At 46.7% G+C, this 10,191-nt stretch overlaps 1 long non-coding RNA gene across 1 annotated transcript; it reads left to right on the top strand.

Moving 5' to 3' along the window:
* The first annotated feature begins 1,236 nt into the window (after positions 1–1,236).
* LOC110285420 lies at positions 1,237–3,947 on the top strand. The gene is made up of 3 exons (XR_002377074.2): positions 1,237–1,346; positions 1,491–1,549; positions 3,469–3,947. It is a non-coding gene; the product is annotated as an uncharacterized LOC110285420 (long non-coding RNA).
* Positions 3,948–10,191: the final 6,244 nt, after the last annotated feature.

Below are 10,191 nucleotides of genomic sequence, written 5' to 3'. Positions count from 1 at the left end.
TTATTGTTTCCCCTGCTTGGGAAGAGGCAGTCGGACCTTGCAAATGTTGGGAGGGACCTCACGGGGGAACTCTGCAGCTTTATCTTTGTAACCTGCCACCTTGATGGGCTACCACTGCTTATCAGTAGAGGCAGAGAGGCCCTACATCTTATGAGAAAGGCCATCTGATAACTCCACTGTTTTAGTTTGCTTCTCTGTTGCTGTGGGAAAACACCAACCCAAAGCAACCTAGGGAGGAAAGGGTTTTAGCATGTGGTTACAATGCATTTCCAATGCACATGGGTGGGGGTGCCCACAACGTTCAGAAGAAGGCAGCAGATTCCCAACAGCTACAAATATGCATGGGGAGTGAACAGGTTGGTTTTTTGGGTCAACTTGATGTATGCTGGAGTTATCACAGAGAAATGAGCCTCCCTTGAGGAAATGCCTCCATGAGATCCAGCTGTAAGGCATTTTTTTAGTTAGTGATCAAGTGGGGAGGGCCCAGCCCATTGTGGGTGGTACCATCCCTGGGCTAGTAGTCCTGGGTTATATAAGAAAGCAAGCTGAGCAAGCCAGGGAAAGTAACATCCGGTAAGTAACATCCCTCCATGGTCTCTGCATCAGCTCCTGCCTCCAGGTTCCTGCCCTGTGTGAGTTCCAGTCCTGACTTCCTTTAGTCATGAACAGCAATGTGGAAGTGTAAGTTGAATAAACCCTTTCCTCCCCAACTTGCTTCTTGGCCATGATGTTTTGTGCCAGAATATAAACCTTGACTAAGACAGGCTGTTAGCTGCCCTGTGTGAGGGTGCTAAGGGAACTCTGGAAAAGAGAGCACTCCTGATGGTCCAAATTCGTCTCCAGCTCCTAGAAGTTCTCATTCTACTCAGGCATATGTGGAGACTTCACTGGGAAGAGACAGCAGAAGCACTTAGTGAAATCTAAGTGGTATACACCTTACTGCAGAGCCACCCTTTAAAGATTAAAATAAAGTAAGAAGAAACCAAGCAGAACTTCAGCTACTATAACTCACAGACAGGAGTCCGTATGAAATGAAGGATCACAAAACATCCAGATGTTCAACCTTGCAAGGTTCATAATTTGTGTCTGACAAAGTCCATTGCTCAGTGAGAGCCAGGCTGAGGCAGGTCACAAAGTCTCACGTGCCAGGCACATGACAATGGTGTTGGTGCTCTGCCCAGAGCACATCAAGTGTGTAGAAATTCTGGGACTCTACAGGCTTTGTGCAGGGAAGGTTAGCTCTCCCTGGCTGGTAGCTTCTCACTGCCTATCAGTTCTCATCAGAAAACCGAGCTCGACACCTACCTGACCGCTCCCAGGCCTCCACTATCATCCTCACAACTGAAGTAATCCTACCTTTTTATTATCTATCTATCTATCTATCTATCTATCTATCTATTGTTTATTTATTTATCTGCATGGGCATACAGCATCTCTTTCCCACCACTAGTGTGTAAGACATGTCCATTTCTTCATCATTCTCTCCCAAGAACAGTACCAGACACTGACATGAGCAGTGAGGCCATACAGGAACTGTACGCCAAATCAGGTATTTCCATTTCTCCTTCTTTTTAATTTTTTTTAAAGTCCTTATTTTTCAGGAATAGCAGTGCACAGAACCAGGTGAGTTTGAGGTCAGCCTGGTCTATATAGTGAGTTCCAGGACAGCCTGAGCTGCATAGTGAGAGAGATCCTGAATCCAAAAAAAAAAAATTCTTAATTAATTAAATGTTTTTGTAACCACTTGTGTCTTTCAACCTATCAGACTGTTGAAATAATGGATCCCCACCCCTCCCCAAAAATGTAATTTTCCCAGGTTTCTGAGCTGGAAGAAGGTTCCAGCCAGAGGGGTCTCTTGTGTCCCTGAAGGACATTCCACACAATTCCAACTGAATGAGCCTGAGGCCCAGACAAGGCCAAGTGGTGATCGGGGCCACACCATGACCAGGAGTGCTTGGGTGCCATATCCTTGGCCTCCAACCTCTGTTCTCACTGCAGGCCCCTGAAGCCTGACCTGGGTGGTTCTCCAGGTCCCTTTCTTCTTCCCAATGCGGCCACACTGAAGAAAGTCCTTTTCTCCATTTTCCCCTTTTAATTTGGTGCTTAAAATTGTCTTGGGGGTGGATGGCTGGGACATAGATTTTGACCTCCAAGTTTGATAACATTTCTGCATTCATTTACTTATTTACTCTGTGTGCTTGCATGGGTGCCTCTGTGTGTGTGTGTGTGTGCGTGCGTGTGTGCTCGTGCATGTATGTGTGTGCATGCATGCATGTGTGCTGCCGAGTGTGCCTAGGTCAGAGGACAGTTTGCAGGAGTCGCCTTCCTCTCCCTTTATTACATGGGTCTAGGAGACGGAACTCAGCCTTTCGGGCTTTGAAGTGAGCAGACCCGTGGAGCGATGTCGCCAGCACCATTTCCAATTTTGTCTTCAGGGAAACGATGGAAAGAATTAAGCCTGGAATGGACCAGATTGATGTTTTGAAAATTGTTCTGTCCATGGCCTGGCTCATCTCTTCAAACACTATTAAATAATGCCTCTGCAGACTGTGAATTTTCGATGAGACCAGGAGACCAGCAAGGATGTTGGGGTTGTCACCTGAATGATTCCAGTGGCTTCAGGAAAGGCTCCATGGGGAGAAAGAAGCTTAAGTGTCCCCAATGCCTCCCCCAGCCACTTCTGTTCCCCAGATAGATGCAGTTTTTAGGAGGGCAGAAATCACCTTCCTAAGAACACCCCCTGTGCAGTGCTAACTGTCAACTGACAGAATACAGAATCAGCTGGAAGATGAGGCTCTGGGCATGCCTGGGAGGGATTATCTTGATAGACTTAACTGATGTGGAAAGCCTGTCCACTGTGGGTGGCGCTGTTCCCTGGCTGGGCTCCTGGATGTATAAATGGAGCTGGGGAGGACCAACAGCATTGCATCCATTACACTCTGAGTCCTAATTGCATGTGTATGTATGTGACCAATGTCTTCAAGCTCCCCAAGGTCTTGACCTTCCCATGGTGATGGACTATAGCCTTGAATGTGGGCCAGAGTAAACCCTTTCTCCTTTAATTTGCTTTACTGGGGTTGGGATTCCCCAAGTCTGCCTGAATGAGTTCTTGGAGGAGGGAATGGTAATCAGAAAACAAAGGCAGGCTCCTTGATTGAGGAAATGCTGGTGGAGTGAAGGGGCAGGTGGTGGGGCAGCTGGTGGAGGCAGGTGGGGCAGGCAGGTGGTAGGGACAGGTGGGGGGCAGCTGGTGGGGGCAGGTGGGGCAGGCAGGTGGTAGGGACAGATGAGGGGGGCAGTTGGTGGGGGCAGGTGGGGCCAGCCGACATCTCCGCCAGGCTGTGGGGCTGGCTGTTGCTGGTTGAACCTGAGGCAGATCCAGGGTGCCTGAGGACAGTGACAGGAGACAGGTGGTTCCTTTCCATCTTGAGTTTTCCCTCATCTCAGACAATTCTGTCTCTTTCCCAGATTCTCTACAACCTAACAGTTAGCCTCAGACAACCCAGGAGCAGAAGAGCGCATCCTTTCTTTCAAACAAAGGCCTGGAAAGGAGAGAGCAGGAGGAAGAACCCCAACACGGCTCTCAGTGAACATTTAAATGCTGGTTTTCCTCAAGGAGAGGGGCTCATTAAGTCTAAGACCCCTTGTTCAACCACGGACCCTGTTTACTAAAGACTGACAAGAGGAGAAACTCTACAAAGCCGGCTTGAGAAAGCAGGGAGTCCACTTTGTATCAAACCTCAATCCTGGAAATTGAATGTTTAATTCATAGAGTAAATTATAAGCGATTACTTCTGCAAGTAACGGCAATGTCCTTAAAATTATTCTTTAACTGAGGAAAAGTTTTTTTTTTTTTGACCTTTGGAGAAAATGCTTGCTTCTAGCTATGACTAAAAAGAGGTCTCCTTCTCTCTCTCTGTTGTGCTAAGAATCTTTTCTTCTTTATAGAGAAGGCACCACAGTGATTTATAACTGTCATAAAAGCCTGGAATCCTTTTGAGGTTAAGCTACTCAGCTATTCAACTTTTACTACAGAAACTTTGAAATTCAAAAAGAAAAAATAATGTAAGTTTTTGAAGGACATGTGTTGCTGTAGGTGAGCCCGTTAATTAAAAGTGATTGCCTGCTAGGAAATCAGACTTTAAAAAGTTTCACGAATTTATTAGAGCCTGAAGGTATCTTTGTATGCACAGAGCCTCGCGAGCCGTCTATGCCATTTGGTTTCAGATCTGCTTAAAGCCTGCCGACACTCCCAGAGCAGCCAACAGCTCGGCTAGTATGCGTATGTGTTTTGGCTAATTGAATTATGTGAAAATACACACTAATGAAGCCTTAGCGGGGGTGTTTGCCGAGTAGACTCCTTGTCTAATTTCCTATAAATTAGCGATGTCTTTTTTTTTTTTAAACCACAGATTAATGTTTTAGGGAAAGCTGCCTCCTTGGGGGTTGTGGAGAAGAAGCGCATTGTAGAATATTGGGCTTTATTTTTGCATACTGAAAAAAACACCCTGTATCCCTGACAGCCACATTGTGTCAGAAAAAGCTAAAAAGGACTTTTAATAATATTTTAAAATGTCTCATTTCATAATAAAATGATATGTAATTACCCAATCAAATTAATAAGCAAATTATTAATCTTGTCTAAAAACACTCGGGGGTCTGTTTTTCTTCCCTTTTCGTATACTTTTAACGATTGTGTTTGGTTTGCATTGGGTTTGATGAGGATTATTATTCAATGGTCCTATTTGGATTTTTTTCAGCATGTCTATTTAAAAATATTGCCTCGTAACGTTTGTTGCTGTGATTCTGCGGTCCCCGGATGCCGGTATTTGAGAAACACATTCTGCAAGCGGAGTGCCTGCTTTTCACAGGAACCGGGGGAGCCATCAAAGTCTGCTGCAGAGATAGGCAGCGGGGAGATTCCATGCTCCAGACTCACCCGGCTGCAGTCTGCTAACTGCCTACCAGGAATGGGCGACCAGGGTGCTCCCTGCGGTTGCCTGGAGGGTCACAGACACCCTTGGGGCTCATTCTCCTCGCTCTCTCTGCTCTGCTGCAGGGGACAGGCTGAGCTGGAGGAGTCCAGCTGCCGTGGAGCTCACGGCTAAGTTCCTCGCCCTGCTCGGGAACTCCTCCGTATCTCTTGGAAAGAAATGTACCAGGAAAGAAATGTACCATCTGCAAGTCGGTGGAGCAGAAAAAGTTTACATGCCCTGAGATAGACTACACCCATACCCTAAGGCATGGGTGCCCCTTGTGCAATTAATAGGGATAAAAGACGCCTCGTGAAAGAAATATTAATGGGATTAACATTTTTATTATCTTTATGTTTTTATTTTTGAGAGAAGTTCTCACTCTGCAGCCCAGGGTAGGCTTGAATTCAGTAGGTAGCCCAGGCTGGTCTGGGAGCTGTTGATCGTCCTCCGTCAATCTCCCAAGTACTGCTGTGACAGGTGTGTGCCACCCATGCGCACTATAGACAGTATTGTCTCCATATGTGTGCTTTGACTGTGTGGATCCCTCAGATCAGAAATTGAAATGCTACAGTTTGAGGCCAGAGGTAGAATCCCAGACACTGATTTGCTTGGGTTTTTACCATCCTGACAGAGAGGGTAGACAGGGTCAGCAATTCATCTCTGGTGGCCACCATCTTCCAGGGTTCAAGGCCAGCTGTGGACCACACCCCTGCCCTGCCCTGCTTGTCACACCCCAGTAGAAGCTTGTGGTGACTGTCACCTTCCCTGCCTGTGACTTCCTGTAAGTCTCCACCTCCCCCTCCCCTCTTCCTCTTCCTCCCCCTTCCTCTCTCCTTCCCCCTCCCCCTCCCCCTCTGAATAACAGCCCTGTTCTAATTTATTTTATAAGCTTTGAAGCCAGGTTCAGCATGGTCCTGTCCAAAGTTCTTTACCCTGCCATAGCCATTGCTTCCTCTTCATGTTGCCAGTCCTTGTTAGCCTCAGTTTCCAAACCTGGTCAAAGAAGTACCCTAAAGCAAGACAGTTTTGTAGAGTAACAGCATGCATCGGGACCTGGCCTGCTCCTGGTCTCTTTTACCCGATGTTTCCTATGTCTTCATAACATGCCATCAAACTATTGTGACCAGAGTGTCCTGCCACCAGCTAACTGCCAGCCTTGGAGAGTGACCTGGACCACAGTGTCTCCACCACCAGCCGACTGCCAGCCTTGGAGGGTGCCCTGGACCACAGAGTCTCCACCACCAGCCGACTGCCAGCCTTGGAGGGTGACCTGAACCACAGAGTCTCCACCACCAGCCGACTGCCAGCCTTGGAGGGTGCCCTGGACCACAGAGTCTCTTGTACTATTTGTTAGGAACTGCTCTCAGGATCAGCATCATAGGGAAGGAAAAAGATGGAAGGGAGAAGCCAACGTCTGTGGAAGTCTCAAGGCCAGCCTCAGCCCACCCTGCAAGGAGTTCTGGGTCATGGAAACCACTCAGGGCTTTACCAGCTGGCCTGGGGGAAGGGCCTTTATTCCCCCAGTCTGAGCACTGGTGGGTGGAGTCAGGCCTTCCCTGGGAGGGGCTTCTTCAGCAGAGGCTGGTACCTGGGTCACACATCAAGTTCAATAAGCTCTCTGCCCTGAGAGGGATTTGGAGGAGCCCATACCAATGTCTATTGCACTCACATCTGCTTTGGGGTGTTTACCTTTGCTGTGCACTCTGGCAAGATGGACTGGTTTTGTCTTTGACCATTACCTAGGAGTCAGGACACACGGGCTATGGATACCATTCTGTGTGTGTCTGAATTAGCTGAGTGCCTCTAGCAACTTAGGTAGCAACTCTTTCCCCTCTTCCCTCCCCCTCCCTGTCTTCCAGCCCCCCTTCTCTCCTCATCTGTTACTTGGGGAACCCACAAGACCTCCTTTTCTATCCTGCTATCCTACCTCCAACACACACACACACACACACACACACACACACGCTCCTCACATTGTCTCTGGGACTTGAGCATTATGTCCAGAGCTTGCAGTCTCTTACCAATCCTGTGCATGTTCCTAGCCCTGGACTCCAGTCCAAACCAGAGTCCACAGTCCTGCGTTTCCCCCACCAGAGGAAGCCAGATAGTACTAATCTATTATATGTCCTTCCACGAACTTACTCCGCAGGCTGCTTCTGTAAAACAAAACATCACATTCTTCTCTGATTTGCCAGGGATTGTTAATACAGAAGTGTTTGTTGCACAGAAACATTTTTATCAAGTAGGTGAGTGTTGAATGGTACATCGTTCTTTCTCTAACAGATGTCAACAACCTCCTTAAAACCCATGCATTAAAAACCAGCATTCACTCATTCACTCTCATTCATTCATTCATTCATTCATCTGGCACAGAATGCTACTCCGTGTCTGACATTGCCCTTGTCACTACAGATGGGCTGTAACTAACTAAGGCTCTTGTTCCAGGCAGCAGCCAGATGCCTTAATGCAAATTCAAACACGACCATGAAAAGAGGAAATCAGGCCCCATAGAGCATAATTATCTTTTTTTTTTCCATAATGTCTGCTTTTACTGATATTTCTTTATAAACATGCTCAGTTTTCCAAAATTTTATAAAATTACATATCTACAAAGGAAATATTCTCCACATACAAACAAACAATAGTTGGCTGCTTCAATCCGTGTGGAAAACAAATTTTGTGCTCTCAACCCATTTATGTGTCCATGCATGTGCAGATATCCATAGACATATCTTTGTGCACGTGTGGAAGCCAGAGGTCAACTTCATCTTGTTTTTTAAGGCAAGGTATCAAGATCTCTCATGGGCTTGGAACTCACCCATTAGGCTAGGTTATCTGGCCAGGGAGCCAGGAATCCTCCCTCCTGTCTCTGCCTCCTCGGCCCTGAGATGACAAGCATATGAAAGTCAAGCCCAGCTTTTTTGTTGTCTGTTTCATGAGGATCCTGAGGGCAGAACGCACATCTTCATACTTGAATGGTAGTACTTCATGGCTCAGCCATCTCTCCAGCCATCTTAGGACATTTTCCAAATAATTTCACCGGACCATTGAATACTAGAAGCTCTTAGCTAATAACATCTTTTGATTTATTTTAAAGTGTTCCCATCCCTGTTAAAGTCTGGAAATTCTAGTAATTGAGTTAGAGAGAATTGGACACAAGGCACCACCAGGCAAAGAGAATACCAGGACCACTCCAGTCACCTCATGGGAAGTAGAGAAGCAAGGCCAAACTGAGAGAGTGGAATCCACAAGGGGAAGTTTGAGTAATTGTTTGTTTGTTTGTTTGTTTGTTTTCATAACATGTGAAGCCTGGGATAGTCTCAGCGTATCTGCAGTGCATGTGGTTAGTGGGCAAATGTTACTATCTGTGGGGACTTGCTCAAGAGGAACTACTAGGAGCCTATAGCCTCCATGTGTCAAGTCCAAGGAGACCACCAACCCTGTAGTCTGTCCAGCTTACTACTTCCAACTAAGGGATCAGCAATAATCTCATATTTAAGGAGTGCTTTTTAATCTTTGTCTGTGTTGATATATGCATATGTATGCATGGACTTATATGGTTTTTCTTTTTATAACTGTGCATGTGTGGAAGTCAGAGGGCAGCTCAAGTGTCTATGCCCACCCCTGCTTTGCTTGGGACAGGGTCTCTTTGTTTGCAACTGCGTACAGCAGGCTAGCTAGCTCTGGAGCTTCTGGGAATTTTCCTGGCTCCGTGTCCCATCTTGCCACAGGAACTCTGGGATTGCAGACACCCAACTCCAAGGTCGAGTGAATGTGGGCGCTGGGGATTTGAACTCAGGTCCTCCTGCTTGAGCAGCAAGTGCTTTACTCCTGAGCTGTCTTTTTGGTCAAGGAGTGTTTTTCTCATCCCTTCCCTACCTGCTCGGATTAAAGGAGTGCACCCCTAGGTCCAGCTTGTTTCCTAAATCCCCTTGGTGATTGCAAAAGAAGTAAATAAAGCGAAACTGCCCAGAGGCCCGCCCCTGGTGGCTGCACTTTGTGTTTGAGCTATCCTATCCTTTGCAGATTTCATCTCCTCCGGGAGCCACAGACGCACTCTCAGAACATCAGGCTGTTTTCTCTAGGGAATTTTACACGCATTTAAATTACATAGCCATCCGTGACAATGCCGTCCATTCAGATAAGAAGAGGAGGCTACTCTAACACTTCAGACTGCCTCACTGTCCACATTCTGCAAAGCAGAGCAAGGACTTTAACTCTATGCAAAAAAAAAAAAAAAAATCAATAGTGGACAGCAGGATTGTGGCACATTTTAAGCTGGTCAAAAACAAGAGAGGCTGGGCAGATGGCACAGTGATTAAAAGTGCTTGCTGCTCTTCCAGAGGACAAAGTTTGGTCCTGAGCACGCATGTGGGTAGCTCACAAGTGCCTATAACTACAGCTCCAGGGGATCTAATGCCTTCTCCAGACCCTAAAAGGCACCCAAACACATGTACCACACACACACACACACACACACACACACACACACGTGGGGAGACAGAGGAAGACAGAGAGAGAGAGGAGAAATAGATAAAAAATTAGAATGGTGGTGTTCTTGTGCAGTCTTACAGGTCTGAGAACCCTTCCCTGATGACTGAAGAGTATCAATCCTTCATCTCCAGGCACAGGTGATATTCCTGGGTAAGAACAAAGCAGTTTATCATTATTAGCAAAGTAGCCGATTCATTATTTGTCTATAATTTGCTTTTCCCAGGCAGTTCTGAGTTCCTCTAAGGAGCAGTGGAAGTCACTGGAATTTGCTCAGTTGAGCCCACAGTGGCTGCCTGTGAATGGGAAGGTCCAGATGTCATCAATAGCACAAGGTCCTTGCCTTTACTTTATTTTAATCCAAAGGAAAACCAGGCTCCGGATTTCTATGGTTTTTGGCTTTTTCAGCAAGAGATGTTGTGCCTTTCCCAGGCTGCTGAGGCTTCCTTTCCTGGAGGAACACAGCATAGGGTTTCACACTAGAAGAGAGAGAAGGAGGTTAAAACAACACCTTGAGGCCTCCTTTGATCTGCTCCCACTGTAGACTCAAATCTCAGCCTCTACCTTAAATGAAGGAATTTGAAGAGAAAGCCTAACCCAGGCTATGTGCCCCATAGGACACAGGGTCTTGGTTTCTTTTCTGCTGCTCTGAAAAAAGAAAAAGAGGAGAGGGAGAGAGAGAGAGAGAGAGAGAGAGAGAGAGAGAGAGAGAGAGAGAGAGAGA

This window comes from Mus caroli, chromosome 1 (assembly GCF_900094665.2).
Source record: "Mus caroli chromosome 1, CAROLI_EIJ_v1.1, whole genome shotgun sequence".
Taxonomy (NCBI): domain Eukaryota; kingdom Metazoa; phylum Chordata; class Mammalia; order Rodentia; family Muridae; genus Mus; species Mus caroli.
The sequence above is the reverse complement of the archived record's forward strand: the minus strand, read 5'-3'. Positions and strand labels throughout refer to the sequence as shown.